Source organism: Triturus cristatus, chromosome 7, assembly GCF_964204655.1.
Source record: "Triturus cristatus chromosome 7, aTriCri1.1, whole genome shotgun sequence".
In the NCBI taxonomy this organism is placed as follows: Eukaryota; Metazoa; Chordata; class Amphibia; order Caudata; family Salamandridae; genus Triturus; species Triturus cristatus.
Window position 1 is genome coordinate 1,724,664,755 of NC_140590.1, and position 23,161 is coordinate 1,724,687,915.

The following is a 23,161-nucleotide window of genomic DNA, read 5'->3' on the forward strand; positions in this document are numbered from 1 at the left end:
AGGTTGCTTTCTTGCTTGGTCAGTGAAGAAAAGAAGGAACAACAAGGTCGCCAAAGCAATCTTTGAAGAAGCGGAGAGCCAAATGGTATCCCAACCCGATTTGATAGGCAACGTTTTGCCACTATAGATGGTTATACGCTCCAACTAATAGTGCTACATCTGACCATATTGAGGAATTTTGCATTCCATTCAGCTGCCAACGCTATCCAACGAGCTTCAAGCTACCGCCAGAGCTCCCATTTAATTGGCTGAAGTTCAAGGTCCAATAACATCTTCCCCCAATGCTCCAGCTTGTGGGAGTGATGGCCAACCGGCCGAAACAAATGAGATATTCGAAGCCCAAGTGGCAACGTTTTTAGTCATCCTCTTAATGAGATTCTAGAAGGGTGTGATTTACTAATTTCTTTCACAGAAGCAGTGACTACTAGCTTCGTGAAAAAAGATACGCCTCCTGATCAACCAGGCTCTTATTGCCCAATTAGCCTGCTGAACAGCAACTACAAAATCTTCACCAACATGATCACGGCCATGTTAGCCCCTCTTGTACAAACTCTGGTCCATCCAGACCAAGTTTGTTTTTTTGCCCACTAGGTTGATTTCATCTAACACTAATTTCTTGCTACAGGCCATTAACTATTACTCAATGAATTCTACAGAGGAGGCTATTATCATGCTCAATGCCGAAATGGCATTTGACCTAGTACAATGGAATGCTATGTTCACTATATTATTGAACTTTGGCTTTCCGCGGAAAATGTTATGCTTATGAGGAATTTATATAAAAAGGATCAGGCTACAATTATAATTAATTAGCAAATGATGGGGTGTATCACCATCAAAAGAGGCACAAAGCAAAGGTGCCTTATTTCACTCGCTCTGTTTGCTCTGTTCTTTGAGCCTTAGGCCACCACATTAAGGCAAGTTTCACAGAGTAGGGTCCCATCAAGGGCGCCCCCAAGATAAAACGTTTTTCAGATGATATGATCTTATTCCTGGTTTCCAAGGAGCATAATATTCTGAATGTGCTTGCAAAAATTCAGGCTTTTGTGGATATAGGAACTCTAAAATTGAACATGTCAAATCAGAAGTTCTCCTCTTCAATAGTACACCTGCGGTTTTGCCGGCCAAAATGAGATCTCATTACTCTACTACTCATCCCATCAGATACCTTGGAAAAGTGGCGGCTCGCACAGGTAACGCTGTGGGGTGGTAAGGCGGGATGGGGCTGGGTGGGGGGGTAGTGGAGTGTGACATGCGACGGGAAAGTCGAGAGTAAGTTATTAAATAAATAAAAACACTTACTTTATGCTCGCAGCATCGTTGTTGAATATCCTCACTCTCGTAAGGATGGTGTTCCCAACACTGCAGGTTTGTTGTGATTTTTTTATTTTATTTTATTATCTGGAATTAGCCAGTCTCAATATGGCTAATCTATATTGATGCACCAATATGCAACCCACATAGTGTGATCCATAATGCCCCATTGTTATTCTCAATCAGAAAGCACAACAGAACGCCAAATATTATTTTGTCACATCTGGGAGCACAAAGACCCCTTGACTGGTATAGTATGCAGAACCACTTCCAGTCCCCTGCATCTTACCCTTCTTCAGCAAACTGGGGTCCACTGTCATAGAGGTGCAACAAGTTTAGGCGCCCCTTCTTCAGCAGACTGGTAACATTCATTTGAATCGAATATGATATATATTGGAAAGGACGGTAAGAATTTGCCTTTGGGAAGAAATGGCAAAGTGTCAAATCATAGCGACAGCCTTCAGTAAACATCATTCATAGCCTACAAAGAGCTATCAGTGGTTTACAATGGATGAGAAACGGAACATCCACTTGCAGATAAGGAATGGCCATAAGATGACAACAAAGAATAGGAAAAGAGAAAATATTTGTTTATTTTTTATTTTATTTTTATTTGTATAAGCTTTATTCGAACGCTTGTGTCATAAAAGCTATAAAAACAGCATTTTGTATAAAAAGATAAAAGATAAACATTTCATGCAACATTATGTTAAAAATAATACATACAAGCAATGCATCCTGCTACACCACTGCGCCCACGATATGTGGTGCAATTACAGGGGTCAGCAATGAAAGTGTTAATACACATACATCAGTAAAAACATACATTAATACGATAAAACTAAGAAAAAGAGAGCGGCATAACAGTACTTCATAATAAAATCCCTTGCATTAGGCTCGAGTTGTTATCCCCATCAGGCCTCTATAGAAATTCCAGCCCTCCTTAGAATAACATCGCAGAGCGTTTGGGACCAATAAAGTGCACGTGCATGACATATGTGTATAAAACTTAAGTAACCAGCCTTTGGGCCCTGCAGCATTTACACATTGGCATAATTCAGCTGAATGCTGTGGCATTCCTGTCTGGGTCTACCGTCTATTAATACATGCATGACTGAGGAACTTTGCCACACAGCATGTGAAGAAAGGTCTGGGGTCTGATCTAAGGATGCGTAGGGCAGCCCGATAGTCCCGTGTGCCCAATTGCCGGCAAATCGGTTTTAACCACTTTGCCCTCGGAGTGCTGAATGCTGTGCAAGCAAATATGACATGGGCAACACTTTCTACCAGGGCCCTGCAGCATGGGCAGCCCTTTGGTTGCATGGGTGCCATTTTGGTGTTGTCTTGCAGACAGGAGGCGTACCTAACCTGAAATGGATACATAGCATCCTGTTCCGTGTGTAGGAAAGAGGGTTTCTGTTGCTGTAATCCCCCCACTTTTTGCCAGAACTACTGATGCACTTTGACTTGATGTGCCCTGGGTCCCTGTAATTCAGGCTCCCAGGGCTTTTGTTCTTTCCCCAAAACTGTACCAAACCCAATTGGCACTCTCTGGCCACAGGTCAGCCCCTGGTAAATGGTACCCCAGGTACCCAAGGTACCGTGATCAGGGAAGGCCTCTCACAGCTGCAGCACTTATTGTGCCACCCTTAGAGGTCCTGTACCTTTACATTCACACACTGCCTTTGCAGGCTGCGTGTTTTGGTGCAGAACAATGTGAAGAGTCGACATGGCACACATCCCTGTGTGCCATGCCTACAGCCCACTGCCCTGGCATAGATCAGCCACCCCTCTAGCTGGGTGCACTATACCAGTGGTAAGGGTACAGGTGCATGAGCCCTGTACCCCTACAGTGTCTAAGTTCATTCTTAGACACTGTAAGTGCAGTGCTGCCATTAAGAGTATATGGCGCTGGGAGCTTGTCATTATGAACTCCACAGCACCATAATGGCTACACTGAAAACTGAGAAGTTTGGTATCAAACCTCTCAGCACATTAAACCCACACTGATGCCAGTGTGAGATTTAAGGAAAAATGCACACAGAAGGCATCTTAGAGATGCCCCCTGAAAAACGACCAGCCTCTGGTGGGTTCCCTGACTGGTACACACCAGCCTGCCACCACTAGACATGTTTCTGGGCCCCTAGGGTGGGAGCCTTCACTCCCTGATCCCAGCAACAAAGCCTTTTCTGGGCAGAGGTGGTCACACCTCCCCCAGGCCAGGAAGAGCCATCTGTGGCAGGGGACCTTCAAAGGCCTGGCAGCCTTTGTAATGCGACGCCCAGCCTCTCCTGCTATCGGGAGCAGGCCCCCTTCCTGTCTCCCCTTCCTTTCGGCAGGAAGACAGGCAGGAAAAACTAGCCAGCCCAGAAGGTGTGCCCACCTCTGCCAACTCCACCCCTCAGGTGGGGGAGGCGAGGTGAAGCCCTCTATTCAGTGCTCGCCATCTTGCAGATGGCAGGGACTTCCCAATCAGGATTAGGGATTGTACTCACTCCCCCATGTGAGGTGGCCACACCCAGGGTGTAGTCACCCAAAGGTCAGTAGTCCATTGGCTACTGACCACGAGACCTCTAAAACGCCCCCTAAATACAGTATTTAGGGGGCAGCCCTGAACCAAGAAAGCAGATTCCCGCAACCTAATAAGAAAAAGGACAAAAGAAGATGCCCAGCATAGGAGACTGCAGAGGACAACTTACTTGGCCCCAGCCCTACAGGCCCGTCTGCAGTTTCCGGAGATCCTGCACCAAAAATCGTCTTGTCCTGCAGCCAGCGACCTCCAGAACCCCTAGGAGGACTGACTGCCTTCAACAAAGACCGGATCTCCTTTGAACAGCAGCCCTGTTCAAAAGAAACTCAGAAAACAGACTCTGAGCCTGCTGAGGACAAAGAAACCCGGCGCCTGGAACTACCACTGCACCCGTCGCCTACGGCATGAGTTCGAGTCAAATCAAAGTACATTTACTATTGCAATCCACACAGTTATCAAACTGCATTACTACTGTAAAGTATTTATTGCTTACCTGTGCGAGGCTTGCTTGTTTCTTTTTTTTTTTTCTTTTTTTTTTTCTCTCCAATTCAGGTAACATATAAAATGCATAAAATTGATAGCTCTCCATCCGGTCAAAAACCACCTATGAGTGTGGCCTTAAAACGAGAGGTAGTTTACTTTAGTCATTCATATAATCCTTCACAATACCCCATATTTCTAAACCCCATTTTTTCTTCTTTATACCTTTCAGAGTATACAAGCTATATTCCAGTTGAAATATACTAAAAAATCTAGCTCTCCATTGTTCAAAAGTCGGGGCCTCTTTTTGCAACCACATAGATGCGATACATAGTCTAGCAATCGCTGTTATTAAAAAGATTAGGTACCGTATTTTATATCTTGCCATTACATTTGTTACTCCAAAATCCATTCCTAATAAAATGTCACTCATTGAAAATTTAACATGAATCTTGGAAATTTCATAGAGAAACCTTTCAATATGTAGAAAGAGGTTAGTTAGTTCTTTACATCAGTAAAAAATATGGACAATATCTGCATCTTCACTATTACATCGAAAACATTTTCCATCGTTTCCAACTCCCCATTTAGCCAATTTAGCCGGTGTATGATATAAGTTGAACATTGTCTTATAATATTGTGCTTTCAAGTTAGCAGACAAAAACACATTAGCGGCCACCTCAGTACAATCTTCGAGATTAATATCTGTAGTCCCCAGCCTATTATTCCATTTCTGATTATGTTTTTCTAGGTCGTTTAGCTGTGGGAGTTGTAATAGACTATAAATCGTCCCAATACGTCCATTCTTCCTTATTACTTCTACCAAGGGGTTAGATTCGAATTCCAACTTCTGTTTCACGAGAAAAGCGCGTATTTGTTAATATTTAAAGAATTACCTACTAGCCAGACCATATTTTTCCGCTAATATCGAGAATGATGACATTACACCACACATATAAAAATCCCCAATAAATACTATTCCTTTCCTGCGCCAGCTATCTACCACACTGTCCCAAAATATCACTGGGAGTAGTGTAGTTTCTGCTGTTGGTGTATAAGTTGTAATTCTCCCAAGCATATGAGATTTCCTTACTAGTCTCCAAATTTTATAAGCAGCATTCAATACCTTGAATTTGGTTCTTTTATAGTAATTAAAATCAAATGACAAAAAGAAGCGGTTTTTAACCTCAAAACCAAGCAGAATTTGATAGATGGATGGAAATTCCGCTATATTTATAACCTCCTCTCCAGATAAAAGTATTCTCATGTTTAGCAGCATACAAGCATAATAATACAGGGTGAAGTCTGGAACGGCCCACCCACCTTTTTCTCGAGGGAGCGTCATGTATCGCATGGCTCTACGAGGTTTCCCTTGTGCCCATATAAATCGTGCGCATATTGATTGTAGCTTTTGTAGTTGGACCCGGGTTACTTCCAGTGGTACTGATCTAAAAAAATATAACACTTTTGGCAAAATAACCATTTTTATAATATTGCAACGGCTCACCAAAGATAAATGAAGACACTCATAGCGATCTAGCTGTTCTTTAACACTGCTGGTAATGCCTACCCAGTTAGTGTCTACTAATGATTTCAAACAAGTACGAAGCTTTATCCCTAGATAATTAACCTCTGTCATAATTCTAGGATCCATATTATCTGGTAAATTAAGAGTCAAGATCTGTGTTTTGGCTAAGTTTAATTTATACCCTGAAACTATTCCATAATTTGTTGCCAGATGTTCTATCTCATGCATAGCTACCATTGGGTTAGATGTTACAACCGTGATGTCGTCTGCGTAAGCTAATACCTGACATCGTTCTTGCCCACATACCATAGGATCAATCATAGGGGTGTCTTCTAGCATATTTAAAAACTGATTTATATATAATGCAAAGAGCAGTGGTGAACAGGGACATCCCTGCCTGGTGCCTCTGGCTATAGAGATCGGCTTTGATTCAGAACCTGATATACATACTTTGGCTGTAGGAAGTAGATACAAAGCCTGAATTGCTCTAATAAAACCTGGATTGAAGCCTAGATTGATAAGGACCTCCCAAAGAAAGTCCCATCCCACCCGATCGAAAGCCTTCTCGGCATCTGACAGGATAAGGCCAAATTTAGAGTGTTTTGCATTGGCCCAATCGATCATTGTAACTACCCTGTTTATATGGTTAGTAGTACCGCGACCGGGTACAAACCCGTGTTTCCTAATTGATACCAGTGATGAGATGACTTTTGACAGCCGATTGGCCATATCTTTGCATATACTTTGCCATCGGCATTTAACAGTGAGATCGGCCTGTAAGATCCTGGAAGATTGGAGGGTTTATCTTTCTTTCTAAAAACTATAATGTTTGCTTCTTTACAGGATGGGGCAGGTGTCCCCTGTTGAGCACAGAGCATTGTGTCCAGTAAATCTCTTTTTATTTCATTAAAGAAGATTTTATAAAACTCCAGAGACAAACTATCCGGCCCGGCAGCCTTGCCACTAGGCAAACTATTGACCGCACTTTCTAGCTCTTCCATAGTTATGTGTCTATCCAGAGCCAAGGCCGTTTGCATATCCAGTTTAGCGGTACAGTATTCTTGTAATAATACATCTCCTCTGAGCCTATCTGTAGTTTCAGCTGAATAGAGTTTGCTAAAAATTCATAGAACACCATAAGGATTTCTGCGGGAGTTTCCCTGGAGATGCCTTGATTATCGATCATGTGGTCGATCCTTGGCACGTAATCTTTGCGCCAGACGACGCCCCACAGCCTTCCCATACTCATAGCTATTCTCGGGATTTAACCTATGTTTAACAGCTATATCCTTACTCCAGTGGTAATTCATTTTAGCTTTGCATCGAGCAACTTCTGTTTGTAAAGCCATTATATCGAATCCAACCCCGATCCCATGTGCCAATCTCTCTTCTGCCAATACTAACTTGGCATAAAGCTCCTGCACTATTTGTCTAATCTGTTTTTGTTTATACAACCCTACGCTCACGCATTCCCCTCGTATACCCGCTTTCAGCGAATCCCAGACCATTCCAGCTGGAGCGGAGTTGCGATTAATTGACAGATATTGTAAAATCCATTCCTTCATATGTAAAACAAATGCATCGTCTAACAGGATCTTTCTGTCAAATGTGAAGATTCTAACTTTAACCACTGTTCTCACTGCTGGGATATTTAGTACTACTGGTCCATGGACCGCTGAGATCCTTGGCGCTACTTTCATTGAAGCCTGATTAAACAATAAAGGGGGAAGAAAGAAATAATCCAATCTAACCAGTTTCTGATGCAGGTGTGAGATGAACGTATAGCCTGGTTCCGATTGATGTAATACAGCCCACGCGTCCACCAGACCATGGTCTAAAGTTATATTGGATAATGCTTTAAAAACTTTTGGCTTCCTTCCCCTATAGTTATTTATCCCTGCTTGTAACCCTTGTGGCTCCAAATGGATATTGAAATCCCCACAGAGTATCAAGGGAGTCGGCCATGAGGCATGTTCAACATTGAGCTCCTCCAAAACTCCAACCTCAACGCCCTTGTTTGTCAGACAATACTCTACCAGTACCTTGTATTGTGTCCTTAACCAAGATTGCCACCCCCCTGTTTGTGATGGATTGTTGTGTGCAAGCCAGAAGGGGCAATCCTAGCTCTGATAGCAAATGTTTCTTGCCCCAAGTAATGTGAGTTTCCTGTATACATAATATGTCGGGCTGCAACATTCTAATCTCAGCGGCTACCCTCTGCCGCTTCCCATAGTTATTAAGGCCACATACATTTAATGTGCAAAGTCCTGGGTTCCTAAAACTACCTGCCATAACTAATCCTTACCTTGAGCCTATTTAACATCATTAAGTTGCGTCCTGCTTTGAATTTACCTTGAATTGTTTTTTTCGTTTTTACCCATAAACCCCCATAACCACACCCTCCCATAAAACCAACCCAACCCCAATGAGGCTTCAGCCGAAACCTCAATTCCCTCCTCCAACTCCCATGCACACCCCACCCCCATCCCTTAACACCCACCCATGCCCATGCCCATCCCCAATGAGGCCTCAGCCGAGACCCCCTTCCCCCCGAAACCTCCTTCCCCTTCAGTGAGGCATTAGGACCAATGGTCCCAGGGATGCGTTGAGCCCAGCTACCCCCGGCTGGACCACCAGAGACAGAATGATTAAACAATTATAAGCACCATTTAGCATATTACCAATTATATTGGCAAAAAAAAAAAAAAAGAGAAGGAAAAAAAAGAAACTCTAAGAACCCAATTAAAGTGCCAGAAACAGGCCAAGAAGTTCCTATCTTTATAGCCCTTATAGTGAATGCAAGAATGTCTTAGCTGCCGCTTCTGAGGTAAAGAACCTTGTTTGATTCTTACTCACTATCTTAAGTTTGGTGGGATTTAATAGATATGCTTGGGCACCTTTGTTATGAAAAGGTGTAATAAACTGTCGTAACTGCCATCTAGTTTCAACTGTAAGCGGACAGTAATCCGGGCGTACGAAAAACTCAATACCTTTACCAGATTTTTTTCGGTCAGGACGGGCTAGATCATACAGAGCCTCTCTTGCTAGGAAATTGTTAACAAAGATTAGAATAGCTCTGGGGCGAGGGGCGCCTTGAGTTTGACTAGGTCTAACTCGTTGAATAAAGGGAGATCTGTGAACTCACTGTTTCTCTGTTTTCCAGTCCCGTTAGGGTGGGAAAGGCTTCTATAAACAGATCTATAATAAATTGTCGCACATCAGTCCCTTCCAACCCCTCCGGAATATCAATCACACGTAAGTTATTCCTGTGCAACCGATTTTCCAAATCAGTTAGTTTCCACAAGGTGTCATTTTTTACTGAACTTAGAGTCTCTGTAGTGATTTTCTGGGCAGCTAGCTCATCTTCTAAGCTGGATATTCTTGCTTCAGCCTCCGTAAAGCGAGCCGTGAACTCCGTGCAGGATTTTATAATGCGCCTCACAGTATTCTGTAGTTTACGGCAGGCCCCCTGCACCCTTTGGCCTTCCGCCCTGGTTTCTTCCCTGTGTGCCTTTATACTTTGGAATGTATCCACCAAAGAAACATTTTCAGCAACATCTAAAGGGCTCATGACCGTGGCACCTGCTGCTCCAAATTGCGAGGTAAATGAATAATCCCATTGTAATTTCTCTACTTCATCATCAGAGGTGACGTGAGTGGTTGGCCCCCTGTGGCTATCCTTTTTCCGAACAGTCTGGGGACTTTTATCTACCACATCCTTCAATTTTTTTTCCCCTTGGCTCTCGCTAGCCCGGTGATCGTTTATCTTCGCCACTGGGCTCTCGCTGTCTGATAGATCGAACTCCCCATCAGCGGCATCTGACGAATCCGAAAGAGAAAAAAAATCGCCAGAGTCCATGTCTTTAACACCCTCGTGCTGTGGCGCCTTAACTGGGTATTTTAATGTTTGGTTAGCGATAGGCGCCTGAGTACTAGTTATATTGACTGCATCAGCGAGTGCTCCATCCCTTTTACTCTTATCACAACCAGCTTTAATTACCCCATTTCCATCAGTCAATGGTGCTCCTGATGCTGGATTTTCAAAAATAGTTTTAGCGCTGATTTTATGTGTATTTATTAGTTCAGTCTGTAGCTTATCCCTGACCACATGCTCTGGCATTTTTTCAAAAATCGCATCTCTATTCTGTGGCTCTTGAGAGAGAAGCTTAAATCCTCCTGTCTTACTTTTTTCTATACCAACCTGTAATGGCACAGCGTTTTTCTTAGATTTACTAGTAAAGATTGTAGGCACGATGGGGATAGAGTGCTTACCCCTTCAGTCTTCCTCTTGAGGAAATTCGATTTTTGATCGTAATTGAATCGACCGCCATTTTGTGTTGCCTTCACTCAGGCAGCACGGCGAACAAAGTCTATTCTGCTTTTTTTCTGCAACTTCGTGTCAAAATAAGCCTTCTGCCTGTATTTACAAGGCTGATGCTAGCACTGGTCGAGTACACTAATCCCTGTCTGGTTTTCTTAATCCCTGTCTCAACCATCTGTTGGTTCACACTATTCTCTTCTAACTTTATCTTATCGACTGGCCTTCGCTGTCCTCTGCTCGTATTCTCTCGTTTCACAACTGTCCTCCAAAGCACACAAACGTATCTCTTCACCAGCGAGTCGACCACAGACCTGTTAATGAACTAGTTTGTGGGGAGGGGTGGCAAACACAGTTGGAGGAGAGGCTCTTCGAGTTACCCGATACTTTGTTTTCATACCTTTCCTATTGGTTCTATTCTGTTTTCCAACTTTTCCTATTGGTTCTTTCTATATGTTTTAGGAGTATCCTTGGTTAATGTATATTTCACACATGGCCTATATAAGATTGTGCGCCACGGAGTAAAGTGGCAGTCTCCTGAGAACCTACCTTGTGTACTTCTGGGATAACTGTACTAGCTGCAGCTAATAAATCCGATCTTCTAACGCCTATCAGAGTGTCCCGTGTCTCTGTGTAGCTGAGCAGGAGAACCCAGGAGATTAAGGCGTACCCTGCGCCGCCAGGCCCAAAAGGTTCTGGTTCTTCAACTGGCGCCCAATGTGGGGCGGCTTCAGTGGTACCGGTTCTGCCTGAAGGTCATGAGGAACCCCGCAAGAAAATTCCGGAGGATTCGCGAGCCACGTCAAGCGACCCCTGTATGTCGAAAGTGGTCCAAAGGTCTTTTGCAGCGTGGTTACTCCTTCCTGACGGCTACTGACGACTGCTGCCCTGACTGCCGCCCTGCCTTGGCCCTTCCTTTGGTGATGTATGGTAAGGCGAGACGATAGACAGGTTCTTTGTTTTCCTCCGGTGCTTAGATTTGACTATTGCAATAGCCAAAGCCGAGGGTAAGTGCATTTGTGCTGCGTAAACTGAGTTTACCCCCTTGATGTTTGTGAACAGTCCGGTGAAATCACGAGATGCCTGGTCTGACTAAGTTTGGAAAAATTTGTTGCTTTGGTTGTACTAGGGATTCCCGGCTTGAGGACTCTTGTCTGATTCCTTTGGTTGGAACTCCCACATATGAGCTCTATTCAAAACATGGTATTGGCCCCATTGCCTTTAACGAGACATGGACCCGATACACAAAGAAAGATGGTGTTCTAAAATGGCCAGAAAATTGTAGTTTCGATCCTGACATGCTAGACAATTTAGAAGCAGTCTTATTCAAAAGAAAAGCCCGGCCGGCAATGTTTGACTCTTTCCGCCTTTGGCGTAAGGAAGCCAAACAAAAAGAAATTAAGCAAACAAAACGAGATAGAGAAGCACAGGGTATGACAATTATACAGGCTGCTCAGCAATTTAAAGACGATGAAATTGATAATGCAATGGAAATCTCAGAGAGACAGCATCGTATGGCAATAGAAAAATGCTATCCGGTGTTGCCTGTTTCCCCTTCTGAAAACAAGAGAGATTTAGAAGAAGATCCCCTAATGTCTCACTTATTGAGATTGCCTCCGCCCTATGCACAAGGTGCCAATGCACCCCGGTTGTTACAGCCTGTTCAGCCGCCAGCGGTTCCTCCGCCTCATCCTGCTCTTTCGCATTTGCCTCCTCCAGCATTACCGTCTTTGCCAGTTTTACCATTAACTTCGACTTCTTTGCCCTCATCTCCTGATCTTCGATCCCCTTTGCCTTCTGCACCTCCTGCAATTACCGGTCCTCCTTCCGTTAGCTCGCCTAATACTTTGTCTCCTATTCTTATGTCCAATTCTCCGTCTATGCGTAAGCGACTCACGGACACTGTCACTGGTATTCTATCTCCTTTCTTTGAAGCTTTAAATATGTCTCCGGCTTTTGCTCGAAGACAATCTCGTAGTCAGTTTCCAGATTCGGAAGAACGAGAGAGATTGGAATCTCTCGCACGAAGATGGATCAAAAAGGGTCCCCAATACAGTGTACTCGATATTATGCCTACCTTCTCACAATGGAATGCACCCACACAGAGATACGTTTTTGATGTAATGTGTGATACTCTCATTAAAGAATGGAAAGATATGAATTTAAATTCAGTTCCACAGGGTCTGTTAGATGTTCAGGCTGACTTTGATAAAGGACTTATTGTGGGTGCCAAAGTTGAAAATGCTGTAAGGACACTTATTTCCTTTAGAAATGTATTATCCTCTCAGACTTTCCTTGATTCTGATCCGTCGGTTAGACTGACGCTGAAAAATTATCCTATGAGAGAGGTTCCTCCAGTATGGAAGGAAGAGGTTCCAGCAGCAGGTAACGTTCCACTCATTCCTGCTCATTTTCAGCATATATGGGTATATGTCCCCTGGAAGAGATCTGAAGTTTTGGCCCTAAAACAGACTCTACCAGATCCTCGTAAAAACCCTGCGGGTTATTATAAAGAACTATCACAGACAGTTGATGCTTGCATCATGAACCTAGCTGATATCGATATGTTAATGGGAAATGTAGTTCCACAGACAATATGGGCTAAGATTCGTAAGGAAAATCACGCACAAGAATTGGGTGCTAATTGGGATGTCATAACTGCCACAGATAGAGACCAAGTGGGTGGTGCAAAGCCTGACGCTCTGATTTCAGAACTCCCTGGTAGGATTATTACATTAATGAAAACGATGATGCCTGCATTGAGAGTTAATTGGGATAAATTAGCGGCATGCAAACAAAAGAAAGATGAAAGTGTCTCTCATTTCTTTACTCGTTTCGAGGAGACATTTATTGATCACAGTGGTCAAGATATGGCTACAGAGGGTGGACAGCGATTATTTGTGGACAAATTCGTATTTAATTTGCTTCCCGAGCTGTCACACAAATTGAAAGATTCAGAAAGTTCATGGGCTGTTTCTTCTTCTGCCCAAATATTGGCTACTGCGCAATATTATGAAAACAGAGATAAAGAAGAAAAAGAAAAGCAAGAGAAAAAGACGAAAGAATTAAAAACGAAGGTTCTCTTGCAACAAGCTTATCCTCCTCGCTATGCTCAGCCTCAGTTTCAACAGCCTCCGCAGTTTCAGAGGTTGTATCAAAAATCTGAGCCATACATTCCGCGACCTTTGTTAGGACCTAATCAATGTGCCTATTGTAGAGAAGAAGGTCATTTTAAGAATAGTTGTCCGGTTTTATTACAGCGCAATGGAGCATTATCTGCTCCACAAGGTCGTGCTGGCCTCCAGTGAGCAAACAAAGGTAGAGGTCGAGGTGTGTTGACTCAAGAACAGCGTGCTCTTCCTTCTCCCAATTCCATGAATTACTTTGATTAGCAAAATGTGAGGTCTACACAGTACTACAATGAAGACCATTATATTGAAAACGAAAATGAAAGTCTTCATGCTATCTAGGACAGCCATGGACAAAGTAAGGGAGTTGTGTTGATTCCAGTAGATCAGAATGGACCTTATGTTAACGTCACTACAATGGGTGTTTTAGAGCCATTTCTTCTAGATACTGGGGCGATGAGAAGTTCTATCATTCATTCTAAACTCCCTGAGGCACCTTTGTCTGGCTTAACGAACGTATCTGTAGGATTTTCTGGCGCCCCTGTTCGTAATCCGGTTTCTTGCCCTTTACCCATTTCAATTGGCCCCTATGATTTGGAAGCTCCACTTCTGTTGACTAATGGTTGCGGTGAGAATCTGTTGGGTTTGGACCTATTGAAAAGAATGTATGCTACCATATATTGTTCTCCTTCTGGTGTACATCTTACTTTAGGACAGAAACTGATTTCTCTAATTTATTTGTCCAAAGATCAGTTTCCACCTGAATTGCTTTCTCTTCCAGCAATGCTTTGGGCCACGGGTCCGAACGATGTGGGCTGTCTTGAGATTCCACCTTATGTTGTCACTCTCAAGCCCAATGTTGAATTGCCGCGTATTCCGCAGTATAGAATTTCCACTGAAGGTGAGAAAGCGCTTTTAGAAATCATTCATGATCTGATTCAAAAGGGTGTGGTTGAAGAAACGAGAGGAAACATATGCAATAGTCCTATTCTTCCTGTTCTTAAATGCACTGATCCTTCTCAGCCTCCTGTATATCGTTTCGTAATTGATCTTCGGGAGGTAAACTAAATTGTTGTACCACAATTTCCTGTCGTCCCAGATATCACTACTCTGTTGACGATGATACCTTGCACAGCGACTTGGTTTTCTGTTATCGATCTAAAGAATGCCTTCTTTAGTATTCCCATTGCAGAAGAGAGTAGGGATATTTTTGGCTTCTCTCTTGGAGGCCGAAGCTTCCGGTTTAATCGCGCACCTCAGAGCTATTGTGAAAGTCCCTCTATTTACAGCCAAGCTTTAAAATGTCATCTCGATACTTTTCATTTGCCGTCTGGTGCTGCTCTTATACAATACATGGATGACTTGTTGATCGCTGCTGATTCAGAAGATATTTGTAAAAATGTGACTGTTGCATTGTTACGCCATTTGTTTAATCTGAATCACAAGGTTTCACCTTCCAAACTACAATATGTCCGTCAAGAGGTTACCTATTTGGGTCATCTCCTATCAAAGGAGGGACGACGATTAACCACAGAACGAATTCAGACGATACGCAAATGTCTGTGCCATCCACACAAAGGGAAGTACGTGCCTTCCTGGGTATTACTTCTTACTGTAGGCAGTGGATCCCTAACTTCTCTCTGTTGGCCAAACCTTTGTTGGCACTTACTTTGAAAGATACGCCTCAGCCCCTTCCTTGGACTGACGAATGTCAGAAGAGTTTTACTGGCTTACGTACTGCTCTGTGTTCTCCTCCTGTACTGGGTACTCCTGATTACAATAAGCCTTTTACGCTCTATGTTCATGAGAGAGAGGGTTGTGCGTTGTCAGTTTTAACACAGCAATTTGGAGACAAACAGCGGCCATGTGCCTATTTTTCGGCTACATTAGATCCTGTAGCTAAAGCATTGCCTAGTTGTCTCAAAGCAACAGCAGCCGCAGCAATTTCTATTTGACAGACTGCTGGAGTGGTGCTAGATAATACTCTCATTGTCATGGTACCACAAGCAGTAGATACTTTACTAAACAGAACGAAAACACAGCATCTTACGAGTGCTCGTCTAACTGGATATGAGCTGACGCTTTTGGCTAGTCACGTACACATCAAACGATGTAATACCCTAAATCCAGCTACTCTGTTGCCCCTTCCAGAAGAGAAAGATGTTGGGGAGCAACATGATTGTTTCTTCCGTACTGAGGAAGAGACGAAAGGAAGAATTGACTTGAAAGATACGCCGCTTGAGAATCCGGATGGAACTCTATGGGTAGATGGTTCTTGTTTAAAGATGCCTAATGGAGATACAGTTTCAGCCTATGCTGTAACTACTTTACATACAGTTGTGGAAACAGCCCGTATTAGACACAATTCAGATCAAGCAGCAGAACTTATAGCATTAACAAGAGCATGTGTGCTGTCAAAAGGGAAAGGGGTGAACGTGTACACCGACAGTTGTGGGAGCCGGCCTCGTGGCGTGGTCCTGTTTCCCCGCGCTAAGCCGCACGAGGTCCCATGCACATCGGGGCTCCTCCATTTTGGATTATACGTCACTCCACGTGACCACCTGCATGACCCTGCTCTACCCGGCCTCGGTCCCAGCGAGGCCCGACATCGAGACGCCAACCCCTGGCCCGGGGGATACCACGTGAGCCCTTCCCACTCCCGGCGGAGGGCAGTATCGATGGGACCCCCAACCGTCCTTCCACACCTAGGTGCGATCGCCCCACAGCTCTCTGGGGCCTGGCGCCTCTCCTGCTGGGCGTCTGGCCGCTCCCTACCCGGCCTCTCCGCCCCCTCCGGGCGCAAGGGTCCGGACATCAAAGGGCTCCCGTCCTATATCTGGGGCGACCCGACAACAGGACAGTAGTTGTATCCTGGAGTCAAGAGCCCTGCTGATCGGATCGCGGCTGACCCTACGGAAGAAGACTCACCCTGAACCCACCACTTGAGCCCTGCTGACGACGTCGCGGCTCCACCGTGCTTAAAGACCTTCACGAACCTTTGGAGCCCTGCTGACTGTGTCGCGGCCCGACCTTGTTGAACATTACCATCAGAGCCCAGCTGACCTCGTCGCGGCTCGACCGAAGCGGACCTACCACCGGAGCCCTGCTGACTGTGTCGCGGCTCGACCTAAGCGAAACTACCACCCGAGCCCTGCAGACGCCGTCACAGCTCCCCACGTCCGAGCCGCTCTGAGGCCAGCACTCGAGGTCTGGCGCAGAGCCCTCCAGTACCTGGTTGGTACTAAGACTGTCCCGCTACCCTATCCTTCTAACGGACATTGAGACTCTTATAGGATCCCTCGATCCCACTGTAAATATTGAACGTATTACTGCTGATAAAGAACCAAGTCACGCAACTGATATTGAGTCCTGTGTGGTGGTGTTACTGGGCCTAGCACGATCATAGGAGAAAGACCTCCCCGAGGGGGCTTCTCAGCGGCGCTCGGCTATAGCTTTGCGGTAGGAAGGTGCCCCGGAATAGTCTCCCCGACTACCCTGTGGGCCTCCCTCCAACATTTGGTGGCCAGCGACGGGATCCGAGCCAGACGCAATCGTGCAGGCAAGTAACGCACCCACTACCTGACCAGACGGGAAAAGAAAAAGGGAACCATGGATGGCCAAGAAGCAACCGTGGCCGCAACCTTCCAGTTGGAAAAACTAGAGGAATACACCCACAAAGAACTCAAACAATTCTGCAAGGACAAAGGGATCCCAACCACAGGATTGGGCACCAAGGAGGAAATACAGAAAGCCCTGAAAGCCTGGGCAGAACCCGAGACCCCTCCACCCCGAGCCGAAGGGACCTCGGCCTGGGACGGAACCCTGCCGACCACGACCCCGACAGATGGGGAGCGAACCGTCCCAGACACCAGCCTTTCCCACGAAGAAATACGAGAACGGGAAAGGGTCCGGACACACGAAATGGACCTCGAATGACTCCGGCTGGACGGTGAGCTCCTACTGGCGGAGAAGAAGATAGCCTTGGAACAACTACGGCTGCAAGAGGAAATCGAGGAAAAGAAAAGGCATCGGGAACTAGAGGAGAGATGGCCAACCCTCGAGCACGAGAGGAGCCTTAAAGAACTTGAACTAAAAGCTAAAACTGGGGAGACCAGCAACCCCGGAGCCCGGGACGCTCTGCCCCTGACCGAGCCAAAGGTTCACATCCCCAAGGATGTCGTCAAGGAGTACTATAAAAATGACGACATCCAGCAATGGTTCCGAGCGTACGAAGTAGCCATGACCTCCCATCGGGTACCCCGGAAGGATTGGGGTGCCGGCCTATGGGGGAGGTTCCTCAGCGAGGGCCGGGATACCCTGCTGCAACTCCCCGACGCGGTGATGACCTCATACGACCACATGAAAGAAGCCCTACTCACACGCTACGGACTATCAGCCGAGATGTACCGGCAACGCTTCCGGGACTGCAAGAAGCTCCCCGGTACCACATGGGTCGAATACGTGGACTTCTTCAGCCGAGCGTTGGAAGGATGGATAAAAGGAAGCAAGGTCACCTCATATAATGAACTGTTCGACCTCATTGTCTGGGAGCACCTCGCCAACAACTGCTTTGTGGAACGAAGGAAACACCTCCTGGACAGTAAACTGACCGAGCCCCGGAAGCTCGCCGCCGAAGCGGACCGATGGGTCAACACCCGGGTCCCCCGGAACCCCATGGGGGACTACACACGGAGTACCACGGGACCTCCCCGCCAGCGAGGCGGAGGAGGGGGGTCCCACCGCAGTCGAGAATTCCCCGCCGGGCCGCCCAGAAGCCCGCCACGAGGTCAAGCAACCAACCACACTTCCCCGACCCAGGGCCGAAGGGGGACCCCTATCGCGCGGCCTGGACCACGAACGACAGTGACCTGCTTCGGCTGTCAGCAGACCGGCCACTATGCAAGTGACCCGGCATGCCCCGTGAACCGACGGAACGGGACCGCTGGGCCCCCTCCCCGACAAATAGCCGCCGCAGCCTTGGGGGAGGAAGAAGACGAGGAGGAAAACCACGACGACGGGTCCCCCGAGTGGGAACCAGCTGCCATGTCGCTTGTATGCCTGGGCTCCCGAGAAATGGTGCCCCGAGCCGCCATCCCCAGCAACACCCAGAAGTACCAACAGTGGGTCACCATCAACGGGCGACGGGCCGAGGCCCTCCGGGACACTCGGGCCAGTGTGACCGCTGTCCGCTGCCATCTGGTGACCCCCGAACAAATCCTGCCGCATGTCCTATGCCCTGTCCGGACCGCAGACAACACCAAGAGCATGTGCCGGATGGCCAGAATCCCCTTCGAGTGGGGAGGGGTGTCCGGCACCCTAAAAGTAACTGTCCGCGACGACGCCCCGGTGGACTGCCTCCTGGGGAACGACCTAGAGAGCTCACCCTGGGCACAGGTGGAACGCCGAGAGCATCTGGGGATGCTAGGACTACCCGAGTGGGCCTGCGCCATCACTCGGTCCATGACCGCCCAACCAGCCGCTGCCACGGCCCCCGACAAACCGACGGGCCCCGAACTATCCACCTCCTCCGGCACGGAGGAACCTGACGAGGAGGCCGGGCCATCCGAACTTTCTCCCAATGAGGCCGCCCCCCTCAGCGAGATCCCCGAGCTGGCCCAGTGGCGCCACGACGGGGGCCCCACCCGCGAACAATTCCAGCAAGAGCAGAAGGTCTGCCCGTCCCTCGAGGGGGCCCGACAGCAAGCGGCCGCCCAGGCTGCGGGGGACCCCACGGGAACCCACTGGGTCTATTGGGACAATGACTTATTGTATAGCGAGCAGAAAGTCGCCGAACTAGGGGCCGGCAGGGTGCTGGTGGTCCCCCTCCGATTTCGAGAGTTCCTCCTGAACCTGGCACATGACGTGCCCCTCGCCGGACACCTCGGGCGGGACAAGACTTACAGCCGCCTCGTGACCCATTTCTATTGGCCCCGAATGAGAAGAGACGTGGACCAGCACTGCCGGTCCTGCCCGACCTGCCAAGCTAGCGGGAAGACTGGGGGATGAGTGAAAGCCCCCCTACAACCATTTCCAGCCGTCCACACCCCGTTCGAACGAGTGGGAATCGACATCGTGGGGCCATCGTGGGGCCCCTCGACCCCTGAACCGCCCTGGGCCACCGCTTCATCCTGGTACTGGTCAACCACGCCACCCGGTACCCGGAGGCCGTCCCCCTCCGAACTGTGACAGCTCCAGTGGTGGGCCGGGCCCTGATGGGCATCTTCTCCAGGGTGGGGTTCCCCCGAGAAGTGGTGAGCGACAGGGGTACGAACTTTATCTCGAAGTACATGAAATCCCTCTGGCAACAATGTGAGGTCACCTATAAATTCACCACCCCTTACCACCCCCAGGGGAACGGCCTGGTCGAGCGGTTCAACCGAACCCTGAAGGGGATGATCAAGGGCCTGGAAGAGCCCCTCAGGAGGAGATGGGATGTCCTGCTGCCCTGCCTCCTGTTCGCCTATCGGGAGGTACCCCAGAAGTCCCTGGGCTTCAGCCCCTTCGAACTGTTGTATGGGCACCCCGTCCAAGGGCCCCTCAGCCTGGTCAAGGAGGGCTGGGAGGCGAACGTCCAAAATGCCCCCCCCCCGACGTCTACCGGTACCTCCTGACCCTGCGGAACCAGACTCGGAAGTTCTGGGCCCTGGCAGAAGCCAACCTCGAAGCCAGTCAGGAAGACATGAAACGCTGGTATGACGAAAATGCCTCATCCATCGAGTTCGAGCCGGGTCAGCAAGTCTGGGTCACGGGCCCTTCAAGGTGGTTGAGAGGAAGAGCCCCGTCACCTACCTGGTCGACATGGAGTCCCCAAGGAACCCCCTCCGGGTCCTACACGCCAACCGGCTCAAGCCCCACTTTGCCCGAACTGAACTAAGCCTGCTGCTGGCTACCGACGATGGGGGTGAAAGTGACTCCGAGCCCCTACCAGACCTCCTGGGGTCCTCGGGCCAAGACGGCTCCTTGGAGGGCGTCCGCCTCTCCGCCACCCTGACACCAGAACAGCGCCATGATTGCCAGAAGCTGCTGCAACCCTTCGCTGCCCCCTTCTCTCTCACGCCCGGGGTGACCCCCTGGTGCGTCCACGACGTGGACACGGGGGACAGCCCCCCTGTACGACACCGCGCTTATAGAGTGCCTGACCGAGTCCGAGCCTGCATAAAGACCGAGGTCGCCAAGATGCTCGCCCTCGGAGTCATCGAGGCTTCCGACAGTCCGTGGGCCAGCCCGGTAGTCTTGGTGCCGAAGGCCGCCGCCCCCGGCACGGCCCCCGAACTCAGATTTTGTGTCGACTACCGGGGCCTGAACGCAGTCACCAAGACCGATGCCCACCCCTTGCCACGAGCCGACGAGCTGATCGATCGCTTAGGGGCCGCCCGCTACCTAAGCACCTTTGATCTCACCACTGGGTACTGGCAGAGCAAGCTCACTCCCGGCGCCCAAGAACGATCAGCCTTCTCTACCCCCGATGGCCACTACCACTTTCGGGTAATGCCCTTCGGCATGAAGAACGCCCCAGCGACCTTTCAGAGGCTAGTAAACAAGGTCCTGGCCGGACTAGAAGCCTTCAGCGCGGCCTACCTCGATGACATTGCTGTCTTCAGCGACCACTGGGCCGCGCACCTAGGACACCTTGGGGAAGTCCTGGCCGCTCTCCAAAGAGCCGGGCTCACCATTAAGGCCAGTAAATGCCAGATCGGTCAAGGATCTGTGACCTATCTGGGCCACCAGGTGGGGATTGGCCAGGTGGCGCCCCTCCAGTTAAAAGTCGACGCCATCCAGGTGTGGGAGCCCCCCGCAACCCAAACCGCTGTCCGGGCCTTCCTAGGCCTCACAGGCTACTACCGACGATTCATCAAGGATTATGGCAGCATTGTGGGCCCCCTTACGGAACTCACTTCAAAGAAACAGCCCAAGGCGGTGCACTGGACGCCCCGCTGTCATACCGCGTTTGATGCTCTCAAGGCGGCCATGTGCGCTGCCCCTGTGCTACAGGCCCCCGACTACAGCAAGGAATTTGTAGTCCAGACCGATGCATCGGAGTACGGGGTCGGGGCGGTCCTCTCCCAGCTGGACGCCAAGGGCCTCGACCGACCGGTGGCCTTTATCAGCCGCCGACTGCTGCCGCGAGAACAGAGGTGGAGCACCATCGAGCGGGAGGACTTCGCTGTGGTATGGGCTCTCAAGAAGCTCCGGCCCTACCTTTTCGGCACCCACTTCAGGGTCCAGACTGACCACCGGCCCTTGCGGTGGCTCATGCAAATGCGGGCCGAGAACCCCAAGCTGTTACGCTGGTCCATATCGCTGCAAGGGATGGACTTCACTGTAGAACACCTGCCCGGCAACGACCACGCCAATGCTGACGGCCTGTCCCGATTCTTCTGCCTCGGCGAGGAGAACCCCCAAGGAGATGGGTGACTCTCCCTGCCTTCAGCTGGGGGGGACGCGTGTGGGAGCCGGCCTCGTGGCGTGGTCCTGTTTCCCCGCGCTAAGCCGCACGAGGTCCCATGCACATCGGGCTCCTCCATTTTGGATTATACGTCACTCCACGTGACCACCTGCATGACCCTGCTCTACCCGGCCTCGGTCCCAGCGAGGCCCGACATCGAGACGCCAACCCCTGGCCCGGGGGATACCACGTGAGCCCTTCCCACTCCCGGCGGAGGGCAGTATCGATGGGACCCCCAACCGTCCTTCCACACCTAGGTGCGATCGCCCCACAGCTCTCTGGGGCCTGGCGCCTCTCCTGCTGGGCGTCTGGCCGCTCCCTACCCGGCCTCTCCGCCCCCTCCGGGCGCAAGGGTCCGGACATCAAAGGGCTCCCGTCCTATATCTGGGGCGACCCGACAACAGGACAGTAGTTGTATCCTGGAGTCAAGAGCCCTGCTGATCGGATCGCGGCTGACCCTACGGAAGAAGACACACCCTGAACCCACCACTTGAGCCCTGCTGACGACGTCGCGGCTCCACCGTGCTTAAAGACCTTCACGAACCTTTGGAGCCCTGCTGACTGTGTCGCGGCCCGATCTTGTCGAACATTACCATCAGAGCCCAGCTGACCTCGTCGCGGCTCGACCGAAGCGGACCTACCACCGGAGCCCTGCTGACTGTGTTGCGGCTCGACCTAAGCAAAACTACCACCCGAGCCCTGCAGACGCCGTCGCGGCTCCCCACGTCCGAGCCGCTCTGAGGCCAGTACTCGAGGTCTGGCGCAGAGCCCTCCAGTACCTGGTTGGTACTAAGACTGTCCCGCTACCCTATCCTTCTAACGGACATTGAGACTCTTATAGGATCCCTCGATCCCACTGTAAATATTGAACGTATTACTGCTGATAAAGAACCAAGTCACGCAACTGATATTGAGTCCTGTGTGGTGGTGTTACTGGGCCTAGCACGATCATAGGAGAAAGACTTCCCCGAGGGGGCTTCTCAGCGGCGCTCGGCTATAACTTTGCGGTAGGAAGGTGCCCCGGAATAGTCTCGTTCAATTTGGGGCGTCTCTGGAAAGAAAGGGGATTCCTCACCTCACATGGCACTAAAATACAACATGGTCGGTAAGGGGAGGACAGTGGCAGTGTCTCCCGACCCCGCTTGGTGTGAGGTAATGCTTGGATAGAGCGGAGCTCACAGCGCAAATCACAATCTATAATCTCATTTAAATGTTGTTGATTTGACCTTTTTTAACACATTTACGGCGTAATTTTAAAAATATCACCTGTTCCTTTTAAACGTATGTTGTGCTGTCTGTCTGCACTGACTGCCTAAAAACGTGACATTAAGCACAGGTCTGTAGTATCGCATCCCAGCACTGTTAGGGGCTTCAGGGAGTTGGTGTCAGTCTCTGCTCAATACTACAGTCTACCCGC